Raw genomic sequence first — 25,981 nt, 5'->3', positions numbered from 1 at the left:
CAAGCAGCTCATGCAGCTCAATATCTAAAAAACAAACAACCCAATCCAAAAATGGGCAGACGACCTAAACAGACATTTCTCCAAAGAAGATACACAGATTGCCAATAAACACATGAAAGGATGCTCAACCTCACTAATTAGAGAAATGAAAATCAAAACTACAATGGGGTATCACCTCACACCAGTCAGAATGGCCATCAACAAAATGTCTGCAAACAATAAATGCTGGAGAGGGTGTGGAGAAAAGGGAACCCTCTTGCACTGTTGGTGGGAATGTAAATTGATACAGCCACTATGGAGAACAGTATGGAGGTTCCTTAAAAAACAAAAATAGAACTACCATACGACCCAGCAACCCCACTACTGGGCATATACCCTGAGAAAACCATACTTCAAAAAGAGCCATGTACCACAATGTTCACTGCAGCTCTATTTACAATAGCCAGGACATGGAAGCAACCTAAGTGTCCATCGACAGATGAACGGATAAAGAAGATGTGGCACATATATACAATGGAATATTACTCAGCCATAAAAAGAAACAAAATTGAGTTATTTGTAGTGAGGTGGATGGACCTAGAGTCTGTCATACAGAGTGAAGTAAGTCAGAAAGAGAAAAACAAATACCGTATGCTAACACATGTACATGGAATCTTAAAAAAAAAAAAAGGTTCTGAAAACCCTAGGGGCAGGACAGGCGTAAAGACACAGATGTAGAGAATGGACTTGAGGACATGGGGAGGGGGAAGGGTAAGCTGGGACGAAGTGAGAGAGTGGCATGTACTTATATATACTATCAAATGTAAAACAGCTAGCTAGTGGGAAGCAGCCTCATAGCACAGGGAGATCAGCTGGGTGCTTTGTGACCACCTAGAGGGGTGGGATAGGGAGGGTGGGAGGGAGGGAGATGCAAGAGGGAGGAGATATGGGGATATATGTATATGTATAGCTGATTCACTTTGTTTTAAGGCAGAAACTAACACAGCATTGTACACCAATTATACTCCAATAGAGATGTTAAAAAAAAAAAAAAATATATATATATATATATAAAGGGGGAAACTCCAAGAGTGAAATTCCTCCAGGGGAAGGATTCAAGAAGTAGTCAGCATCTCTCTGCCGCTAAGGAAAAAAATTCTGTCATAGGCTATTGCTCACCCAACTCTACCCATGCTTCCTCAAGATTCTCAGTGAAAGACTTATACTTTGGTTCCAATTTTTCATATCTGAAATAGGAACTGAAGAACTTGATAAGGCACAATATCTTTTCCCAGCACAGGAAGTTCCCAATGCACCAATCTGCCACATTCCAATGCTTTGTGAGTTGGATTTTGGAACTGAGACTACATTTCCCTGTAGTAACAATGATATTAATTGCAAATTAGACCCCTAAGCAAGTTTACAAAAGCCTGCCCAATTTAAAATGCTGCTGATACTCTGTAAACTAGCAATGGAAAACAGAATTCTGTCACATAACTAGGGAATAAATTTTTTTAAATGTTGAGTAAGAAGTAATTTATCTTGAATGGCATTGCATAAAGAAAGCAAGGTTTAAGAAGGATCATTAAGAAGGAAGATTTTGAAGAGGCTTTCTGGTAACTTTAAAAATTCTGATGGATGACAGAATAGGTTAATTAGCTATTGTCTAATTTTAGTTAATAAATTTTGGCTCTTCTTATTCTTAGTATAGCTGCAATACTGTTGTTGGTGGGGTTTTTTTGTTTTTGTTTTGTTTTGTTTTGTTTTTCCTGAGGCATAACCACCCGTAGAGATGGTTGACTCGGGGCTCTTCTCAAGGTTGTGATGGTGTTGAGAACTCATACACGGTATAAAGAGAGTGGGGAGGGGGTGGTGAGTGAAAAGAAAGAGGTCTAAATCAGAAGTTCTCAAAGTTTAGCATGCATCAGAATTCCTTGGTGGACTTGCCAAAACACAGATTTCTGCACCTCATGCCAGATCGTGTGATCAACAGGTCTGGGATTGGGCAGAGAATTTTCATTTCTAACAAGTTCCCAGGTAATGTTGATGCTGCCAATCTAGGAACAACACTTTGAAAACAAAAAAGTCAAAACACAGAAGGTTCAAACCAGAAACAACACTAAAATCTTGCAGCAGGCACTGCTGTTGGCCGGGCTGGTTGTACATTATCATGATGCTTAAGGATGTCGTGTCACTGACCGACTGCTAATGATACGAGTGAATGGGTTGGGAAGGACCACTATGTCAAGCCTTTTCCAGTGTTCTGAGATGTCTGAAAGCAGGTAAAAGGATTAACAGTTCTTCCCAGATTTTTATTACTCTTCTTACACTATAAGGAACAATTTCTGGGACTATCTGAGATAATTTCAGAAGCTGATTTAACCCTTTTAGACCACAAACACACTCTTTAAAAGGTGTCATTTTATAGCTTACTCAGCAAGTATGGATTAAGTGACTACTACTTGTAAGACACTGTGATAAATAGGAGATGTGGGGTGGGGGGTAGAAAATGATTTCATCTAAAGGCAGAGCAGTCACGTATATGAATAACTAAAGTCAAAGTATCCTAAACACATCCTAAGACTGATACAGGTAAAATGCAACAAGAGTTTAAAGGTGGGAAGGATGCTCTCTACCCGGAGAAACAAGTCAAGAAAAAAGCAACATTTGGGCATAAACTTGACTAAGAGATAAGGATATGGATTGAAGGAATTGGGAGTAAAAAAGGGAAATGACAGAAGAAAAATATGTGCCCAGGAAGAGATAACCATGTGAAAGAAGTTATACCAATGAGGGTAGGACATATATAGAAGAACAGCAAGAAGTTCCAGTTGGCTGGAGTTCAGGAAGACTAGAAAGGTAAGCTAGTGTTAGATCATGAGGCCCTTAAATAGCAGCAAATAAGTTTGGAATTGACTAGGTATCAGGAGAGCTCTGAAAGTTTTTGAGTATAGAAGTGATCATTTGGAATGATATTTTAGGATAATTTATTGAGCAGCAGAAAGTTTGGAGGTGGTAAGATACCAGGGTGGGGCAGTAAGGAGAGAGCAGGGGAAAGCTGTAATGGATAATGTAGGGTAGAATCATCACTATCCAGATTTGAGGTCAAGAATGAGAGAGAGAGAGATGAGAAAAAAAGGACCCTAATGTTTTAAAACTTAGTGACTAGTCAAATGGTAGCATATTCAACAGGAATGTGGAAAGTTCTGAGAAATATTCCAATGCTAAGAGAACAGCTGTACTTTACGGGTATCACGGATTCTCACAACATAAGTGGGATGAAAATTTTGTTATAAAATCCTAACCTTGCCTGGTTCCATTATTCAGCCCCACTTGCCTTGGACTACAACCCTGAAGTCAATGGCTATCAATTTTTTTACCTCAATTCACATGTGAGAGTGTAAGTACATAACTAAAGCAAAATGTCAAGAAGTACTTGTACTTAACCTTCGCACATATAATGCACTCTGATATTTTCTATCCTGTTCCATTTCACTTTTTAAAAATAGTCCTTGCAGTCACCAAATTGATTCCATGGCTCATTAATGGGCTGCATCCCAAAGTCTAAAAAACACTGTCATAAGCTGTAAGATTCAGCAATTATGTAGATGGTATTGAAAGGGAAGAGCAACTTCTACCATATATAAGGGGAAAACATATGTAGATGGAATGCATTTTCTTACTCTCCAGAATATTTTACATTACTTGTCCACAAATGTAAGATATCTATAACTATCAAGGTTTAAAATAATGGACAACTACCCCCTGTACAGAGGACTATATTCTGTGTCTAATTTAACAAGATGCTCAAAGTATTAGACACTGCTCATTTGTGTACCTTATGAAAACTTAGTACTGTATATGAAAACACATATTTATAACCTAAAAATATTGAGATGGGGGAAGCTGAGCATTACATTTCAAAGGCAACCTTCACTCTATGAAAGAATTATTTCAATAAGTTTAAATAGAAATAATTCTCCTAATGCACTTAAGTCGCTAATAAAATTAACTAACCACTTGACAGAACCAGCTAAAGGGAAACTAGGTTAAATACCACTGTCAATTTCCTTTTAATCAGAGAAGAAAATAGAGCATTGAAACAGGAAAGATGTTCTAAGGAAAGATGTCTCCATTTATAAAACTGTTCTTTATACCCAACTTTTTAAGGCAGGGATGTTGCAGCCAGCAGTGATAGAGTATGCCTTGCTCCTCAGCTAGGCCTGGCCAGAGGGTAAGAATTGTCCATGGACAAGCTGGGGGTATAGTTTGTTCACTCACTAGCCTTTATCAGCCATAATATTGGGTTGGCCAAAAAGTTCGGGTTTTTCCATAAGATGTTACGGAAAACCCCGTATGAACTTTTTGGCCAAACCAATACATCACTTTCGTGAAACAGATTCCACATATGCACTTCCCTGAAGGAAGACTGGGAAAAAACAGACAAGTGGATTGTCTTGTCACAACCAGTTCTTACTCTATAAGGAACAGAATAAAAACTAACCCAAAGTGGGCCTTACCAATCATAGTACACACATGTTATTCTCTAAAAACACAGAGAGTTTAGTATGTTACACTCATTTTACAGGTAGATAAACTTGAGTTCCAAGAAGTTAAATACCTTGGCCAAAGCCAAATAGCTGGAAAGTGCAGAGCTGAGGTTCGAAGGTAAATTCCTTACTTTCTTACAGTCCCCAATACGAAATAAAAGGAAGTTGCACAAGAGCAAGTCAACTGATTCCTAGCGTAGTCCTTTACAGAGCTTTATTCAAAAAGATAATTGGCTTCAGAGTGTATGTTTGAATATACAGTATACGCAGTGGGATCTGCAATCAAGACCTTCAACAATAAATCTTCCCAGATGCTTGGCTGGTGAGATTGTTTTCCCTGTTTCTTCCACCCACTAGTCTGTCTACTTCCCTCCACCTTTGAGTTTTCATTTCTTTCATCAGTAGCCATGGTAACACCCAAAGATAAAACACAGGCAGGAGAGTCTCACAAGCATCTTGAAAGGCGGAAGCTTGCCAGCATTTTTCATCAGGGTAATACTGTGTACCACACAAACAAAGCAGCACCCTTCTCATTCTTCCCCATTCATTTCCCACCCACTCAGTGGCAGCCAAGGCCATTTGTGAAGCTTAGGAGATGACTGTCTGGTACATTTGTATTCATAAACTTGCAGATCAGTCTTTCAATGTTTCAAAAAATGCTTGAGCTGGAAATGGTTGGATTTGCCTCACCCTTCCCTATTAACCCTTTCCTAAGAACTAGGAATTAGCCAGAAATGAGCCTTTCTGTGAGATGGTCTGTTCATTGTTTACCTTAATCAGAGGTGATTTTAAATCATAGCACTCCTTCTGGCCTCCCACATAGACTGGGTATTCAATGGCATTTTACCACAAAGAGCCTCTTCTGAATTTTCTGCTAGATTGTGAATAGTGAAATATAGGAGAGTGGAATCTGAAAACAGGCTTGGTTCAATGTGTTTTACTTAAAAACAGCCTTGATTAGACTCATGAATATCTGGTTCACCCAGCCAGAATACCTAATTTTTTATTGCACTGCCATAAATCAGAGGAGATTACAAAATTATGATCATCTGTCTGGAACACAGTAATACATGGAGAGTTTGTAGGCATGAATGCACTGTGGATGGGCACACTGTATGTATGTTTGAGGATAGGTGTGAAAACAATAGTCTTTTTTTTTTTTAAGCTTTATTATATCTCCAATTGCCTGATTTGGCACTGATGATTATTATTTAGAGTTCTTCATTATTTTTTATGGGCTTTCTCTACAAAATACTGATGACTTTCTAATGGACAAAATCCTTAAACAAACAGCTTACCTCTTTAGGATGCAAGACACACTGACCTCATGTTTCCTTGACCACCTCAATTCTAGCAATAGATGTTTTGTAAGAGCCTATTAAGTCACAGCCACTGATGCTTTATATACATACAATAGCTCATTCATTCTCCCCACAACCTTTTGGGGTATGGATTTTTCGTCCCTGGGTCACACAGCAAAGTAGTAGCAAAATGGGAGTGAGATGAAGACCCTGTTACTGCTCACACTCTCTTCTTCCAGCTTCAAATCAATTACCCAGAGCTGCAGCACTTCGTTGGCATCTGAAGATATTCCCCTGACTGTGAACCCTCCTTCTGACCACCGCATTTCTTATCTTTGCATGTCTTCCACTGAGTTCTTCGGCCCATTATCCCTTCTTCGTCATAGTGCACCAGCATCTTTAGCACAAAATCCTTCCTAGCTCGACCAGTTCAGCCTTTCGTTCAGCTGCACACTTGATTCCTACAAATCTGTTTCCAATTCTTCAACTGTACTCACCTTGGCACTTACCCACCCTGAGTAAATCCTACACCTGGAGGTCACTGGCCAGCAATGGATAAAGGCAAGAAAACAAGTGGATTGTTTTCACATAAAGCAATGCTAATCAACCCCAGTTTAGTTCTCATCATTCCTTGGTAAGCCTTTACTACATCTCAATTTGATCCCCAGTCACATTCCTCAAACTCTATTCCAAAACTTTTGCCCTCAAACTCCTAGCCACAGTCCCTCATATCTTTATCTTAACAATAGGTTCACATTCCATTTTACCAAAGTGATTGAAGCCCTTTAACACAAAATGCACAGCTTTCTCCTCTTCATCTCAATCATTTTTTTTTTCTCTTTCTTCCACCTTAGGGGGAGAAAAATGATTCATCTCAGAATCTCAACCATCATGTATCGCCTTTCAACAAACTAAATGACACAAGAAGAAAATAATCAGTCAAATGCGGAATATGAGACATTCTACAATATAAGTGGCTCCACATTTTTAAATGGCATGGGAGAAAAGGATTATAGGGGAAAGACTGTTAGAAATTGAAAGAGGCTTAAAAGAAATAATTACCAATGCAATGGATAGACCTTACATTGATGCCGATGCAAACAAGGTGTATATAAAAGGACACCTGGAGACAACTGACGACAATTAAATAGGGGCTGGGTATTAGACGACAGTGAGAAATTGATGTTAATTTTTAGGTCTGATAATAGCGTTATGGGTGTGAAAACAAAGGTCCTTATTAGTTTAGAGACACATACAAAATTATTATGAGTGAAATGATACATGTTACCTGGAATGTGTTTCAAAAGACTTTGGCGACTCTTTTTTTCCAGTGTGGGGAATAGATGAAACAAATTTTTGAAAATGTTGACAATTGTCAAAGCTGGGTGATGGGTACCTGGGGAATTATAGATTGACTCTACTCTTGTGTATGGTTTGAGAATATATATATTGAAAATTTTGGAAAAAAAACAAAGTATAGGGGAGCAAAATTTGCCACCCCAAAATGTGTCTCTTCGGCATGAGTATTATTTTAGGCTGATTATTTTCAAGAAACAAACTACACAGAAAGTCTTTATTTTCACACCCCCTTTAGCTGCCTAAAGAATTTAGATAAAGGGCCTGTTCCCTAAATACAGCTATCACCAGAGGTATCTGCAAAGAATATGGGCTCCGAGGGGTGGAGGACTCAGCAGGGCCTAAAGAGCAGAGTCCACTCTGTGTCCCATTGTCTTTTCGTGGCCCGGAAAACATTTTTTTTTACCAAACATTTGCTTTTCCATCTCCGTGTGAATTGCCTTCCTCCCCTTTAAAGTCCCAAACCACTACCCACAATGTCCTGTTTTGTCTTTAGCTGAAGAGGGTATTTAAGGTGAGGGCTTCAGCCATTTTTGGCGAATTACTCAGTTCTCCTGGGTCTCTCCCATGTACCCACGTTATTAAACTTTTGTTTGACTTTCTCCTGTTAACCTGTCTCATGTCAATTTAATTCTTAGAATAGTCAGAAGAACCTAGAAAGGTAGAGGAAAATTTATTCCTCTCAGACAAAAGCAACTAAAAATCTTTTTTAAATCATTATTTAAAACTCATTCTTTTTTTCTAACATCTTAAATCTCCCTCTATTTGGTTGTTCACGCACCCTCCGCCTTCAAACAAGCTGGCCTCTTCTGTCTTAATCTTCTCTGAATAGTACTGTTTCCGGAAGCTGTAACTATCTCCCTATCTTTCTTGAAACCCTGAAATTTTAAGAAAGGAGTCCAGTTCACTTCTGCCTTTCCCAAAATTGCATTCACTCCTTATCCCCCCCATTTCCTCTCACCCCTGGCAATCTGATTTCTGCTCTCATCACCACTTTGCCAGTTCTAAAAATCTAAGGTGCTACAGGACTAACCTTTACACAAACAGAAGTCTGTCTCTCTGTCTCTTTCTGCAGCCACCGTCTCTTCTCTTCTAGGCCATTCTAAATGCTTTACTTACATTTATTAACTCACATAATCATAATCATCCTAACAATCCTATAAGGTAGGTACTATCATTATCCCCATTTTAGAAAAGGGAAAAATTGAGGCTGAGGAAGGTTGAATAACTTGTCCATGGTCACACAGCTAGCAACTGGTGGGGTTGACAGCCTGGGCATTCTGACCTTTTGCCCATGCCCTTGACTGTCATGCCAAATGCCTTTTATTGGAGATTAGCATAGGACTCTTTCTTCTCCACAAGCCTGTGTGTGTGATGTACAGTGCCACAAGGAGATAAGTACATTCAGGACTGTAAAAAATTAATAAACAGAAACCTCAATTAAGTAGAGTCTGGAGACCAGAAGGGTGAGCTTTCATGCCCTGTGATGACAGCAGAACCCAACAGGAAGAAGAAAGGCTCCTCTTCTTTCCTGGCAAGGACTCAGCCAATGAAAAACCATGGACTCCGTTTTCTAAAACCCTCCCAACTTCCTTTGCCTACCTATAAAAGTGTTCTCCGTCCCTTGCCGTGCAGGGGCTTGCACATATCTCGCCATGGTTGCAGACTCCAAACTGTAATTCTCTGCTGATCCCAAATAAACTCCCATTTGCTAGAGAAATATCTGGCAGTCTATTTATTTCAGGTCAACATTTTGGTGGCCCTTACAGGAACCAGAGAAGATCCCCGAAGGCTCCAGGGCTGGTGAGCAAACAAATGCTTTACCTACAAATTGACCTCCTTGAGCTCACTGCTTTTCTCGCCAGCCTTGGAGTTTGAAGGTACCTCTTTCTCCTGAATCCAAGATCACACTCTTTGCATTTGAAGCTCTCCAGGTTTTATTCAGGATCTGCTTAAAGGCTTTGTCCTTCTGAGTAAGGCCTTGTTCTGTATGTGAATACTCATTTGACACTTTGGTCTGATTTTGAGATTAGACTGTTTTAATCAAAGCTGGCTGAAAATGTCTTCAGCCCATTTTTTCAGAAACAGAGGTTGCATCTCTGAAGCTGCCAGTTTTTCAGCCTTCAGCCTATTCCTCTGGAAGGGATATTCTTGGGAAACTGGCTAAAAAAGACTTCGGTATGTCTCCTCCAGGACCAAGCTGTCTCCTTAGAACTGGCTGGGATTAGCCTACAAGCAGTTTGAATTGAGTTGCTTGAGCTGTTTGAGTTGTTTGAAAATTGTTCTTTTACTCCAGAGAAAAACCTCTGAGAAATGGGACCCTGGTTATCTAAATCTTCACACACACACACATACAGTTGCTCTGGACAATTTTATGTTTAAAAACCACAGTCCTTCCTCAGGCACATTTCTAACTAAATGAACAGACCTGACCAAAGGCAATTTAGAATACCAATGGCCATTACAGGGAACTTTTGAAATCCCAAACTTAACTTCCTTAAAACTGAATTAGACTACAATAGCTCAAAAATTTCCAAAATTGAGTGGAATGCTTATTACTTCAATTGGTATTTTGAGGTCTCCCTCCCAACATTATCAGGGGTATAAAATTGTGTCCCTGCCAAATAAGATTTTAAGATTAACTGAGGCAAACAAACAATTGAGAAAGATAAAATGGCTCCCAGGGCCTCAGGCTCTTCTTCTTTGGCTACTTTGTCTCAGGCTCTGTCTCTTTGGGCCATCTTATCTGTCTCCTTTGGCTCCTGTGGACCAAACTCCACCTCCAGTGGCCTCTTCCTCCTTCCCTTCTGTGTTGCCTATACCTCCTCTATACCCTCAATTCCCCCACACAAACTTCCCCTTTTCACTGAAACTCTCCCCACTCTCTTTTCCTCTGAACTTGTCAGAACCTGTCCCTGTAAAATGAAGCCTTATGAGGATCCAGAAGCTAAACCTTTAATTTCTTATATTCCTTGGACTAAAGCTGAACTGCAAGCCACAGTCAAGGATTTTCCCCTAAGTAACTGAAGATTCTCACAGATTTGCTGAGGAATTCAACATAGCCATTCACACTTATCAACCTGGTTTCTCTGACATATACCAGCTAGTTTATATGCTTCTCAGTGAAGGCCAGGCCAGCACTGGGTGAAAACCGCTACCTGGGAGAATCCTGAAAGATCTCTAGAATTACAGCTGAGAGACCAGCCCGCTAACTTACTGTGTGATCATGCTCAGGCAATTGCTAGACAACTTCATGGAGCTATTCCCAGGGCTTTTCCAAAGTCTGTTGACTGGAACGAAATTCAGCCTTGCACACAAAATTCTAATGAACCTGTTCATGACTATTACAATTGACTTCAGATTATTTTTAAAGAAGATCTTGGTCTTCCTTCAGATGTTGATTCTGCCAGGTAGTTTTCAACTCTGTATTTATTAATGGACTGAACTGAGATCCTTCCTTTCTAGTGAAAAGGACCAGGATGGAATTGGAAACTGTCCATTCCAGATTTAGTTAATCTGGCAAACCAGCTCTCTCACAATCTAGATAAGTCACCTAAAAGTAAGACTGCAAAGATTCTTAATCTTCACCTCCAGAAAATAAAGGCTCCTAAATGAAACCAAAATCCTCCTAGTTTCTGCTATTTTTGCAAAGATCCAGGACATTGGAAAAGAGATTGTTACAAATTTAAATACTTTTAGATGCCTTCAGTCCTCTAACCTGCCTTCCTCTAACCTGCCTTCCAACTGCTCCCAGTTCTCAATGACAGGGCTCCAAGGAACTACAGGAGGTTTTCCCAATCCCCCCTCTTAATCAGCTTGGAGAAACATTTCTCCAGATTCGGGATGAATCTCTTCCAGTCCTAGATGACACTGGAGCCACTCTCAGTGCTCAACCTCACTGCTGTAAAACAGCCCCTGCCTCAGAGTACTAAAACAGTTCAAATAATGGTAATTTCTAATGAACCTCAAGAGGTTCCTATCTCTGAACCTGCTCCCTTTTGATTAGGCCCTTTGAGAGATACACACCATTTTCTCCTTAGTCCCTCAGCTCCTACTCATTTATTAAGCCAAGACTTCCTAGAGAAGTATCATGCCAGAATTTCTTTCTCCCAAAAAAAGGAAATAATTGTAGAATTTGACAGTAGTCATAAAAGTACCCAAGAAGGTGAATTAAAGGACCCTCTGACATCTTTTATTTGTTCCATCTCTGATGGTACTAGAGCTGATTCTGGAAACACTGATCATTTGTCCTTATTGAATCAGCTACCACCTTTCTTATGGGTAAAATCACCAACTTATGCTGGCAGAATTCACAGCACACCTCTCATCAAGATTCAAATAGATTCCTCAAAACCTCTTCCCAGAGTTAACCAATACCCTATAAGTAAAGAAGCCCTTCAAGGCATAAAACCCATAACAGAGATTACAAGGCTCAAGGCCTCATTATCTCTCGTACTAGCCCCTGTAAGGCTCCAATTTTACCCATAAGAAAATCTAAGGGCCAAGGCTGGAGATTTGTCCAGGACCTCCCAGGAATAAATGACATTGTAATCCCACAACACCCTGCTTTTCATAACCTTCATACCTTACCAACATCCATTCCCACCAGAAGTAAATTATTTACTGTAACTGATTGATGCAGTACATTCTTTAGTATTCCAGCTAATGAAGCTAGCCAATACCTTTTTTGCCTTCACTCAGGAAGAAAAACAATTCACCTGGACAATAATGCCTCAGGGTTTTACTGAGAGTCCGTCTTATTTCCCACAAATCCTGACGGCTGATCTGGATAACATAAAGTCCCCTAGAGGTTCTATTTTGTTGCAATACGTGGATGATTTGCTTCATTGCTCTCCTTCTCAAGCCTCCTCACAGGAAAGCAGCATCCATTTGGCAAAGCTTTTAGTCTTAAAGGAATGTAAGGTTGCCAAAGAAAACTTGCAGTTTGTCCAAACCCAGGTTCAATACTTAGGGCATCTGATATCAGAACAAGGGCTACACCTACATCCAGATAGACTTCACAGTGTCCTAAGTTTCCCCAAACCCAAAACTAAGCACCAATTGCAAGGTTTTCTCAGACTAGTTGGTTATTACCAAAACTGGATTCTAAATTTATCTCTTATGGCCAAACCTCTATATGTTTTACTAAACAATAACAATCCTGACCCAATTTATAGGAAGAACCAGAAGATATAGCCTTCAAGCCCTGAAAGGAGAGTTTGATAAATCCACCTGCCCTTCAGCATCTCAATTAGCAGATTCCCTTTTTGCTTTTTGTATATGAAAAGGAAGGGAATGTCCTTGAGGTACTCAGCCGAAAACAAGGGCACCCCATCTACTCATGGGGTATTAGAACCAGCAACTGGCCCAGTGGCACTGGGATACTCCCTTTGCCTCACAGCCATTATGGCCACTGCCTTTTTGGTTAATACCATTGAGAAAATCATTGTGGGGACCCCTATAGCCATTTTTATACCTCATGAAGTTGAGGTTCTCCTGAATTCTCCTGACACTCAACATTTCTTAGCCAGATGCCTCACCTCCTATAAAGTCCTTTTGTTAACTGCTCCTCACATAACTCTTTTACACTGTAGTAACCTTAACCCTGCTGCTCCTCTCCCCTCCATCACGGACAAAGTCCTTCATGACTGCTTAACACTGATGACTGATGGACTACCTCCTAACTCCTCCTGATGATCTGCAAGAAGCTCCCTTGGGTAATGTTGACTTCTCAAGGTTCACTGATGGGTCTTATTTAAAAGGTAGCAGTGGCAAATATTGTGCTGAGTATGCTATTGCAACTCTGTTTGATGTTGTTGAAGCAGCATCTTTACCTATGGCTACTTCAGCCTAACAGGCTGAATTATACACCCTTACATGGTCTTGTACTTTAGCCAAGGACAAAACTGACAATATCTATACTAATAGTAGATATGCTTTTGAAGTAATTCATGATTTTGGAATATTGTGAAAGCAATTTGGATTCCTTAATTCCAGTGGAAAAAAAATGTTAAATGGCCCTTATAATTGGACGCAATACTTTTGCCTGCTGCTTTACCTGTTATTAAGAGTCTGTGGCATTCTGAACTTGACTCTCTGGAAACTAAAGGAAACCACCTTGCTGATATTTCCTCAAGGAATGATGGCCTTAAAGGGACCAACAGCAGCCAAACATCTGTCATGGTCCAAAGGGAATTTTCCCAAGTAATAACTTAGAAAAACTGGCTAGGGAAGCCCAACAATTGGCCTCAGAAAAGGAAAAACAAGATTGAAAATTCAACAATTTTTGGTTCAATAAAAATAGTTTGGTTTGGACCAAATAACAACCCAGTCCTACAGAAGACTAAAATTCCCACTCATCACCACTGTACATGCATTAAGCCATTGGCCTGCTGCCAAAATTATAACATTCATAAATCAGTACTGGTGCAGAAACATTAACAAGGCCATAAAAAGTGCCTACCTCACTTGTCCCACTTGTCCAAACTACAATCCAAGAAAGCCTGTTTGTTCTCCTCTCAGACGTTTTAAACTACCTAATGGACCATTTGAGGTCTGACAAATGGATTTCATACAGTTTCCTCTATCTCATGGATATAAATATGTTTTAGTCATGGTCTGCATGTTTTCACAGTGAGCTGAAGCCTTCCCTTGAAGACAGGCTGCTGCTTGTTTTGTGGCTAAAATCCTTTTGGAAAAGATTATGCCCACCTGGGGAACTCCTCATTTACTGGACAAGTACTTCAAAAAGTCTGTGCTGTTTGGCTGGTTTTACAACACTTTCACTGTGCTTATCACCCTCATCCTCTGATTTAATTGAACACATGACAGCATTATTAACACTCAACTGGAAAAATTTGTAGAGGTCCTCCAAATACCTTGGCCAAAGCATTGTGATTGGTCCTTCCAAATCTCAGATCCACCCCTTGTGAAACTCATAAACTCTCACCCTTTGAGATAGTCACAGGATGCTCAATGCACTTGGCTACTGCTTCTTTTGACCAACTACCGATAAAAAGGAGTATTGCCCATATTGTTTTTATTAAAATAAAAATTGCCTTAAAAAAATTGCCTTTATTAAAAGTAACCATGTTTTGGTAAAGCAATATTTTTACAGTGCATTCTCATGAAACAAAGACCTTAAACATCACACCTTGCAACCTAGAGATTTTGTCTATTGGAAAAGACATCTCCAAAAGAACTCTCGTTAATCTCACCAGAAAGCCCCCTATCAGGTACTTCTAACCAAGCTTTATGCCACCAAACTCCAAGGAAAATACTCTTGGATGCATATAACACACCTAAAGAAAGCACCAAACACTGACTGGACCCTCACATCATCTGATGACCTAAAAGTAAAGATTTCTCAGAACTGAAGCAAACAGCATCTGATGAGACAGCTTTCCCAAGATTACTGAACCAGGCCTGTTGGAAGTTTGTTGCCAACCCTTGATGATGACATAACACTTCAGATGATCGCCAATGTCTATCATCTTAATAACATATGGACTTTAGATAAAAAGTGCCTGAGAGTTCTTCCTCCTATTCCTGTTACTCACATGTGATCTCAATAGGTTTGTAATCTGTACTTTACCTCTGACATGAAACACTACACCTAGGAAAGGTCCTTCTCAACACTGAGGGACAAAAAGCTGCTGAAAATAGAAAATCTGACTCTTGATCAGTGATGGCTTTTAGAGAAAGATCTTGATCACAAGGGGGAAATGTAAAAAATAAATAAACTGAAACCTCAATTAAAGAGAGTCTGGGCATCAGAAAAGGGAACTCTAACACCCTGTGATGACAGCAGAGCCCAATAGGAAGAAAAAAGCCTTCTTTCCTGGCAAGGACTCAGCCAATGAAAGGCTACTACAGTCCTCCCAACTTCCTTTTCCCCTTTATAAAAGTTTCTTTTTCCCTTGCTATGTGGAAACTTGTACGTGGACCACCATGGTGGAAAACCCCAAACTGCAATTCTCTGTTAATTCCAAATAAACCCATCTGTACTGTAGAAATTATCTTTATTTCAGGTCAACAGCACTTGGAGGTTCTTTCACAGTGTTCTGAAAAAATCACACCTAGGATTTTAACCTGAAATCGGACACCTCATACATCAATCTATCTGCTCTACTGAGTTTTGACTTCTTGAAGGCATCAGTTATGACCTACTTGTCTTTGTTTCTCAATTCAAAGGAGATGTTCAACCACACAAAGATTCTGTCCATTGAATGAATAACTGTTTCACCTGAGCATATTTACTTGGCTCCAATTGGGAAACTGGGTATGGAATATGCTTGCTCTGGTTGTCTTATCTATCAAATCTTAAAAGGTCCAAATTTAATAAACTTCAACAATGTCATACCAAGATCCACCTGATTCAAATCTGTCCAAATATCAATTACAGTACCTTTTAATAATATGAAAAAAATTGTCTAATTTATTACATCCAGAATTAACACAGAACTGCTACTTGCATTGTCAAGTTCATCACATGCTGATTGATTCTGTTGCTCATGACAAAGGTTTCAAAAGTACTGAGATGACCAAAAAGTTTGTTCGGGTTTTTCCGTAACATCTTGTGGAAAAACCCGAACAAACTTTTTGGCCAACCCAATATTACAAATCTGATTCATGATCAGAATCACAAGATTTACAGTGATTATTATTTTAACTTCCCTTCATTCATTATTAATGCCAGTTCATCTCAGGAATATCTGATTCTGTTTAGCCTAGTTGTTTTCAGTTGTTTGGATATTGCATATTCTAAATTGTTGGAACTTGCATACAATGCCTTGAAGGTTTCTTTCTTCCCAGGCAATCTGCAGGGAAAGCATGGTATCAACACACCTAGAGGAAGGGTTGTGTCTTATGCCTCTTTCTCTTTCAGTATATACTACAGATCCTGTCATGCACTAAGGACTCCGTGTACATTTGTCAAATTGAATTGACTTACATTCTATCTTGAATGACTGATACTTGAATAATTGTCAGTATTACTTGGTCTTATTTGGAGGGAGAAGGGCTTATTTTGCGGAGCACAATCTTGTAGGGGCAGAAGATTTTTTTCCCGCTTTCCCTTCTAGTTTCTTTTGCTGGCCTAATAATTAAATTGACATAAAAGAGATTAACAGAAGAAAAACACTTTAATTATGTGCGTACAGGATCCCCATAAAGACATGAGACTCAAAGGCATTCAGGCAATTGAGGCTTATATGCCATCCTGAGTGAAGGAGAAGGGGGTAAGGGTCTGGGGCTTCAAAGGGGAAGAAGACAATGCACAGGAAGATGAGAAGAGCAAATATTTGGTAAACAAATGTTTGCCTTGCCATGCAGGTAAGTCTTCTTGATATAAAAAGTTATCACTGGTAATATCTCTCCTTCTTGGTACAGGAACCCTATCTAAAAAACAAAAAAATTTTTTAGGCAGTTAAGGGGAAGGTAAAAAGTTCTTCCTGAGTCTGCTGGGCCTTTATTGCCTTCAACTCAAAATAATCCACATGCCAAAGTGGCATATTTTGGGGTGGCATATTCTGCTCCCCCTCAATCTCTGGGTTATGACTTCCTGGTTTTTCTATTACATTTCTTCACATATATAAATTACATTAATAGAATCTTAGCAAACCATAAGAACATTTTAGATTTTATCATCTAGTGCCACCAGTCTTGCTTTTGACAAAATTAGATATTAACTTTTGATCGCACATATTTGCAGAATATTAAGCTTTAATAAAGTTGAAGATAATATTATTAAGTTTTATTAATCATTTGCAAACTGGTGTCCTAGGTATTCTAAAGAGATTGTTACTACTTCTTCCTTTGTTTATTAACTTTAAACCACAGAGTTTCTTTACTCACATCTGTTCTCTTTTTCATTTTAACATTCTGCCAGGTATTAAGTATCTTTTGTAAAGACTGGAAAAGGAGGGTGTTTTCTTGTGTAGAATGATGGTGCATGCTTGAAAAATATGTTATAGGTACAAAAACATGGCACAAGTAATAAAAAATACTATATGAAAGTCCTCAACAAAGCCATAAGGATAGAAAGACAATTAATGCCAAGTGAACTAAGAAAAACAGCCAATGCACAGCTTATTGCCTGTGTTACACAAGAAAAACAAAACAAAAAATCCTGTTTCCAGCACTTTGTGAACCTGCTAAAGACTAAATGGAATCGGATATATAGGCATTTCTCTGATAGTTAAAAGAGGTTAGTATCCAAGTACTTCGTAAAGACATTAATTAAATCCAGTTTCAGTCTGTGCTAAGGCACTGTTGTGTTGAAGTTGTAAATAAATTAGAACTGTTCTATATAGATTAAGTACACTGCACTCCAAAGAAAAACAGGAGTTTCAGCATGTAGATAAATGCATTGTGAATTAGCTCTTTTAGGAAAAAGAAAAAGGAAAAATAGAAAAACAAAAGTGAGATATTATTAACATCACTGAAATTCACAGACCACAATGCTGCTGTTGGTGGGCCTCTCATACATAAATACATATTAAGCCCCTACTATTTGTGCATCATACAAACATACAGTGCCCAAAGGCCTTCATAATCCAGTTGATTAAAAAACACATAAACACAGAAAAAAGCATTGTCATGATTTTCTACATAGAAAATCACAAGGGATATACCCCAAAAAAGCTCTAGAACTAATACATGGGGTTCGCAAGGTCACAGGATACAAGATCAACACACAAAAATCAATTACATTTCTATTCACTTATAACGACCACGCAGAAAACAAAATTTAAAAACACAATGTCATTTAAAATCTCTTCAAAGAAGATGAAATGCTTAGGTATAAACCTAACAAAACAAATACAGGATCTATATGGAGAAAATTACAAAATGCTGATGAAAGAAATCAAAGAAGGCCTACATAAAAGGAGAGAAATATTGTTCATGGATTGGAAGACTCAACATAGTAATGATGTCAACCCTCCCTAAATTGATCTATAGATTTAATGCAATTTCCATCTAAATCTCAGAAACATACTCTGTAGACATAGACAAGTTTTCCAAAATTTATATGAAAAGACAGGCTAGAATAGCTGAAATAATCTTGAAAAAGAGGAATAAAATAGGACGAATCATTTTATCCAATGTTAAGGCTTACTATATAGCTACAGTAATCAAGAGAGTGTGGTATTGACACAGAGATCATCATATAGATCAATGGAATAGAGAACTCAGAAATAGATCCACACAATTATGCTCAACTGATTTTTGACAAAGGTGCAAAAGCAGTTCAATGGAAAAAGTATAGTCTTTTCAACAAATGGTGCTGGAGTAATTGGATATCCATAGGCAAAAAATGAATATCAACCTAAACCTCAAACCTTATGCTAATATTAACTCAAAATCATCACAGACTTAAATGTGAAACAAAAACTACAAAATGTATTAGAAAATACATACGAGCAAATCTTTAGGACCTAGGGTTAAGCAAAGAGTTCTTACACTTGACACAACCAATGATATTCATAAAAGAAAAAATGAATTAACTAGACTTCATCAAAATTTAAAAATATTTGTTCTGTGAAAGACCCTGTTAAAAGGATGAAAAGATGAGAAAATATTTGCAAACCGCATATCAGACAAAGGACTAGTACTTAAAATATATAAAGGACTCTCAAAACTTAACAACAACAAAACAAACAAGCAATCCGGTTAGAAAAAGTACGAAAGAGATAAAGAAATATTTTACTGAAAAGAGGATACAGATGGCTAATAAGCACATGAAAAACATGTTCACTATCGCCAGCCATTAAAGAAATACAAATTAAGACCAAGATGGGATATCACTACATACCCACCAGAACAGCTAAAATAGAAACTCATGATAACACCAAGTGCTGGCAAGGATGCAAAGAAAATCAATCTTTCATACATTGGTGATGGGAATATAAAATTGTACAGCCATTCTGGAATACAGTTGGGTAATTTCTTATGAACACTAAACATGCATGTAAACAACAGTGTCCTACTATATAGCACAGAGAACTATAATCAATATCTTGTAATAACCTATAATGGAAAAGAATCTGAAAAAGAATGTGTATATACTGTTTTAAATATACAGTATATACACAAATGAATATATATATCCAGATTTATGTATCTGAATCACTTTGCTGTACACCAGAAACTAACAGAACATTGTAAATCAACTATATTTCAATTTGAAAACAAAAACAAAAACACACACACAAAAAAACTAAACATGCAGTGACCATATGACCCAGCAGTTGCATTCTTAGGCATCTATCCCAGAGAAATAAGAACTTCTGTTTACACAGAAACTTATTTAATAGCAGTTTAATTTATTATAGTCAAAAACTGGAGAAAACCCAAATGTCTTTCAAGAGGAGAATGATTAAACAAATTGTGAAAAAAGACAAAAGGTAAATATGTCAGGTGACGGATGTGTTAACTCAATTGTGGGAATTTTCATAATGTATACGTATATCAAATCATTATATTGTACACTTTAAATATATTACAATTTTATTTATCAATTATATCTCAATAACGCTGAAAAAAAAAAAACTATGGTACATCTGTACCATGGAATACTACTCAGCAATAAGTAGGAACAAACTATTTATGCTCATAAAATCTTGAATGAATCTCAAGGGAAATTCATTGAGAGTGAAAGAAAAAGCCAAACTCAAAAGGTTATATACAGTATTCCATTTTTATGTCTTTCTTGAAATGAAAAAATTAGAGATGGAGAACAGATTAGTGGTCGCCAGGAGTTAGAGATAGGTAGAGGGGGAGATGAGGATGGCTGTAAGAGAGCAAGAGGAGAGATCCTTGAGGTGATGGAATTGTTCTGTAGTTTGACCATGGTGGTGATCATATGAATCTACAAATGTGGAAAAATGAATAGAATTAAATACAAATACACACAGGAGGACAGGTACAACTGGTGAAATCTAAGACGGATGGATTATATCAGTGTCAATTTCCTGGTTGTGCTATTATACTATAGTAATGCAAGATGTTATCATTGGAGGAAACTAGGTGAAGGTTACAAGGGATCTCTCTGTATTATTTCTTACAACTTAACATAAATCTACAATTTTTTTCAAAATAAAAAAATTATTTTAAAAAAGGCATTGTCGCTTAATAATCTAGATAATGCGTACCACAGGAATTCATAGCAGTAGAGAAAAGTATGGTCTGGAGCTACAAGTCAAAGACAGGACTTTCCTAAGTGAGTTCATGAAGTATGGTAGGATCTGCTTAGGCATAAAGGAGAGAAGTGACAGCTTCATTCATAGACTAAAAATAAGGAAGCAAAACTTCCCAGTTTCTGCTAGGAAGATGTTCAATAACATGGTAGGCAAGCAATGGAGTTCCTCTGCCCATTTTTTAATCAGGTTGTTTGTTTGTTTGTTTATATTGAGTTGTATGAGTCCTTTATATACTTTGTATATTAACGCCTTATCAGACATATAATTTGCAAATATCTTCTCCCATTCAGTGGGTTGCCTTTTCATTTTGTTGATAATTTCCTTCACTGTGCAGATGGTTTTATACTAACTGGACCAGAGGAAGCAAAATCAGCTCAGATTTCATTCCTTCTTCTCTTTTGAAAAAATGCGTCTTTCATTTTAAAAGGGTAGAACAAACATGTTACAAAGGAACAGGGCCTAATATTCATCCATTCCTTCACTGATTCATCAATTAAAATACTAGGCTCATGCAATATGCTTGGTATTTTGCAAGAGGTACAAAAGTGACATAAACATGGTATAGAAATAAAAATGTGACAAGGGGCTAAAAGTGAGCAAAACCAGGGGGCATCTGTTTCCTCAAAAAGTTTACCAATTTAGTGTAGGAGACATGCTAATTCAATTGTCACCCAAACAAATGTAAAATTATATTTCCAACGTGTGATGAAGAAGAAGCTTACCGGGCCATGACAGCGTATATTAGGAAGATTTGATTTAGAGGAGCAAAGGATTGTGTGAGGAAGTGGCTGGGAAAGGCCTCCTTAGGAACAGATGACTGAGCTGGGATCTGAAGACGCATGGGTGTTAAATTAGGAAAAAAGCATGGCGGAGAAGAGCCTGCCTGGCAGACGAATTATGAATGCAGGAGCCTCTTAATAGGGAAGCAAGGGGTGCCTGCTCAAGTGCTGTAAAGAAGAAGGCAGAGTGCAGTGTAGCTGCAGAGGTAGGCAGGAACCCCCGGACCTCACTTTCTAAGCCACGGTCGAGATTTTATCCCAGAACAAAGGGCATTTGTTGATGGGATGGTATAATAAGATTTATATCTCAAAAAGACCACCATGCTTATCAGGATTAGACTCGTGGTGCCCAATTAGGAAATACTGCATTAGCCCAGGGGAGAAACGATGTATTTTGAACTGGTGTGGGAGAAATGGAATTAACAAGAAGGGGAAAATGCGAAAAGTATTTTTAGAAGGTATAATCCATTGAATTTTTTTATGGATTAAATATGGAGTAAGAAGGTATCCATATGACTATTTTCTAGTGTCCCAGTTTGCAGAACTGACCAGATGGTGGTGCCCTTCAACAAGCTAAGAAACAGTGAAGACCCCAGCTGGGGCTGGAAATCATAAGTTCAAGATAGTTTGAATTATGTTTGAGACATCCAAGTGGAGATACCAAATTGACAGTTGGATATGTAATTCTGGCACCCAGAGGCAAGGTTTCAATCAGAGAAGAGATTCTAAGAAAGCCTTTTGCTGATTCAAAGATGTTAAAGTCTCCCACATAGATATAGTTGTAGATCTAGAGATACAGAGAGAGACATATATTCAGGTATTAAGAGAAATTATAGAAATAAACTTGTATTTATGGTTCCAAATACTTTAAGAATTATGCATTAAAGTATCAAATACCAAAAGAATGCAAATGGACAAATATTTTGAAGGGAGAAAGGCTGATTCCACAAACATAAACTGGTGAGTTCAAAGTTAAGCACCAAAGGACCCTAGAACAGATGAATAAGAGGATGATTTGTGAGCTCTTCAGAAAGAAAACCATAATCACTAGGTGCCAGAACAGGCCAAAGATTAGTCAAACTCATTCTAATCCTTTTGTTTAAAGAATTATCATTAAAATGTGTCAGACTTAGGATCTGGATTTCAGCAAGGCATTTGACAAACACTCTTAAAATACCCTTATAAACAAAGAACAAGCTAGATGATGACATTGATAGGTGCTAGAAAGTTGGCTCCAAAGGTAGATTTGTGGTCCATCAAGAAGAGGGTAATGGTGATCTGCAGTGCTTTTACTACAGTGCTGTCCTTTTTCTAACATTATTACGACATTTACATTTTAACGTTTGGCTGTGAGAATATTGATCAAATCGGCAGATGATAAGGTTAAAATTTAAAATAAACAAACCCTGAATCTTAATGTTTCCAGAGAAGTCAGTAGTTTATCAACTGGTGCTGATTTTGCACCCCCTCCCAAAGATATCTGGTAATGTCTGGAGACATTTTTTGTTTTCATTACTAGGGGGAAGGGAGGAAAGGGGTAAAGTGGTGTCACTGACATCTAGTGGGTAGAGGCCAGAGATGCTGATAAACGTCTACAGGATGTAGAGGACAGCCTCACCCCTGCCCCCATCAACCAGGAAAGAATTATCCATTCCAAATATCAATAGTACCAATGCTGAGAAAACCTGATATAAATGAACAGATTAGAACAAGAATTCAAATGTAGCAAAATAAATAAAGATCATTATAACATCCTATATTTACTGCCTCCCAATATCAACTGTATAAATCATGGGCAAGGTATTAGAGTCCCTTCCTTCCACTACAGTAGGGGCTGGAACGAGTCTTCTTGCTCCAGCTATTCATTCAAAAAATATAAACCCATTTCCAGAGACTGATTTACTTTCTCAGGGCTTCTTTTTCTTTCTTTGTAGAAAAAGAGGTTGAACATGATGGTATTTATTGTAGGCTAGAAAATGCCCCCCTCCCCCAAAGATATCCACATCCTAATCTCTGGAACCATATTTGGATAAAGGAGGTTATGTGTGAGATACGTGCATAAAGTAACAGGTTAGATAACAGGTCCCAGGGGTCCATTCAAATATGATTCTATAATTCTACTGCCATTAGGAGGAGTGGAGTAAGTCAAGTTTCTATCCTACATTTGAAGATTTGTTCGTTTAATGCTTAGCTTCTTTTCCAGACCAAAAATTGTGACTTCTTTTGCCCCTACTGATGGTATTATCATCCAACATTAAAGCACTCTTGACCTTCTCTGAATACTCCAAATTCTTTTGGACTTCACAGCTGTAGAATCTCTTATAGAAACCAGTCCTGAATCCAGGTGTGACCAATTATAAGCAGAACTAGATAACAGCTGCCTATATTCTATTTTCCTGCTAAAGTACCTACCAACACAAACTCACATTTGCTTTTCTAAAATGGTGAACAGTTCAACCTTTCCATCTTTTCTGAGTATTTTTGAACTTCATTTTGTAAAGATCTTGCTGATCCTCCCCATATGAATAAGATAAACTTGGCAGGAATTGAACTTAGCTCTATTCGTTTCTGACCTCTAATTAAATGCTAATCCTATCCTTCAGAGGGCTGGTGTCCTCAGCCAACTTATAGTGTATTTTCTCTTCCCTTTCTCATGTTCTCCAACCAACTAGATAAATAAGAAAGGACCCAAGAGAGAACTCTGAACCCTCCTCTTTGGCTGTGCCTATAAAAGAGAAAAGCAATGTGGAAATCAAAGAGCCAGTTATTTAAGAAATATAATATCAAACTACTGTTTTTTTTCTAACATTTTAACTGCTTCTAGACCAGCAGAGCAGTTATTATCTCCTCCCAAGCCGAAAGTGCTTCATCAATTACCATTTTCTGGGCATGACCTATTATGCCCATGACTCCAGCCTGTGATATAATTACCTAAGAGAAAGCAAAACTTTGTCAGTGGTTTCTAAGTATTCCACAGAAGCCCACAATTCTAATACAGGTTCCCCTTTTTAGAAAGAGATCCTTGAAAGGTACCATTAATATGCATTATTATTTACAATATCCTCACTGTGATATTATAATTTATAATAAGAAATACATATTTGGCCTTCTTCCCCACTCCTGGCACAGAGCTCTAAAACTTCTGGAATTTTCTAAGTGATGAGAGCAATAATGATGTTCTTCAATTATGTTAATGAGATGAATTTGGAAAGCCCCTAGGTAACCTAAGGATGGGGGCTGGTTGTCAGAAGGACCAACCGTGTGATTAGACAGTTGGAATTTTCAGTCCCACCTCCTCACACCAACCTCCAGGGAAGGGAGAGGGGCTGGAAGTTGAATCAATCCCCAGTGGTCAATGATTTAATCAATCATGACTCTATAAGGAAGCCTCCATAAAAACCAAGAAAGGACAGGGTTCAGAGAACTTCTGGGTTGGTGAATACATAGAGGTTTGGGGAGAGGGGTGTACTCAGAGAGGTCATGGAAGTTCTGAGCCCTTTCCCCATACTTGCCTTATGTATCTCTTCTATCTGGCTCTTCCTGAGCTATAACCTTTTAAAATAAACTTAATATGGTAAGTAAAATGTTTCTCCAAGTTCTGTGAGCCATGCTAGCAAATTAATGGAACCCAAGAAGCAATCTATTGTAATCTCCAATCTATAGACAGTGGGTCAGAAGCACAGGTGATAACCTGGATTTTCAACTGGCCTCTGAAGTGGGGCGGGAATGGGGGAGTCTTACAGGACTGAGCTTTTAAACTGTGGGTTCTGAAGGTATCTCCAGGTAGATAGTGTCAGAATTGAGCTGAATTGTAGGACACAAGAGAACTGCTTGGTGTGGGGGAAAAAAAAACCAACGTATTAAAGATGGGTGCAGAATTGTACCCACCAAAAACACGTAACAGTAGGTACTAAAGGGCACACTACAGAAAATTATATTCGCAGCTACTTAGACTTGCTTCCACTGCACATAAAAACCTTGTCTAACCTATTTTTGTATGCCATTTTGATTTCAATTGTCCTGTAACAAAATTCATGAAAACCAATTTTAATCAATATGCCAATTTTATTTCTGAAACATGCAAACAAATCAGTAAAGTTTTATTTGAATCCACTGACAATAATATACAAGTGAATTCTAAAGTCAGGATCTTCAACTTAAATCTAAGCTTGCATCAAAAAATTGGAAAATGGAATGTTATATCCTAAGGTTGTTTCTGTTTTCTTTTATAGAGACAGAGCAATTCACTCATCAACCAACACAAATTCACTGAAATCCCAAAAGGTACATGATCATCGCCAATAAAAATGACTGGGTTTGAGATGCATTTTATTCATATAAAAATGCCATGTAAATGCTGAATAATTATAAGTCATTATTTCAAATCTGATTTGTGAGGCAAAGCATTTGTTTGGCAAAGACTTGTTCCTCTGCTCCTAATTACTCAGCAACCATGAAAATGACTACAAATGATTGACACCTTATTTACAAGAACTTTCATATTTTCAGGCTATAACATTTATGCTTATATTGACAGTTCTTATTTAGTCCACCTCATGGGGAGTCACAAAAGTTTAGACATGTACAGTGAATAGCAAAAATATTTTCTAGGAACTAAAAACTTGGCTTCCACAAGCAAGATAAATAGCATGCCTTCAAAAACATGATTAACTGGTATATTAAAGTGAGTTTACTAAGCCAATTAGGTATAAACTATTTATTAGCACAGAATGTATTAAACTCCATTCTCCCTAAAAGCTAAATGACTACCTCTTTCCTTCATCCTATATTCTATCAAGTATTATGGTAGTTTT

The sequence above is a fragment of the Eschrichtius robustus genome, chromosome 12 (assembly GCF_028021215.1).
Source record: "Eschrichtius robustus isolate mEscRob2 chromosome 12, mEscRob2.pri, whole genome shotgun sequence".
Lineage (NCBI taxonomy): Eukaryota > Metazoa > Chordata > Mammalia > Artiodactyla > Eschrichtiidae > Eschrichtius > Eschrichtius robustus.
Note: the sequence above shows the minus strand (reverse complement) of the source record.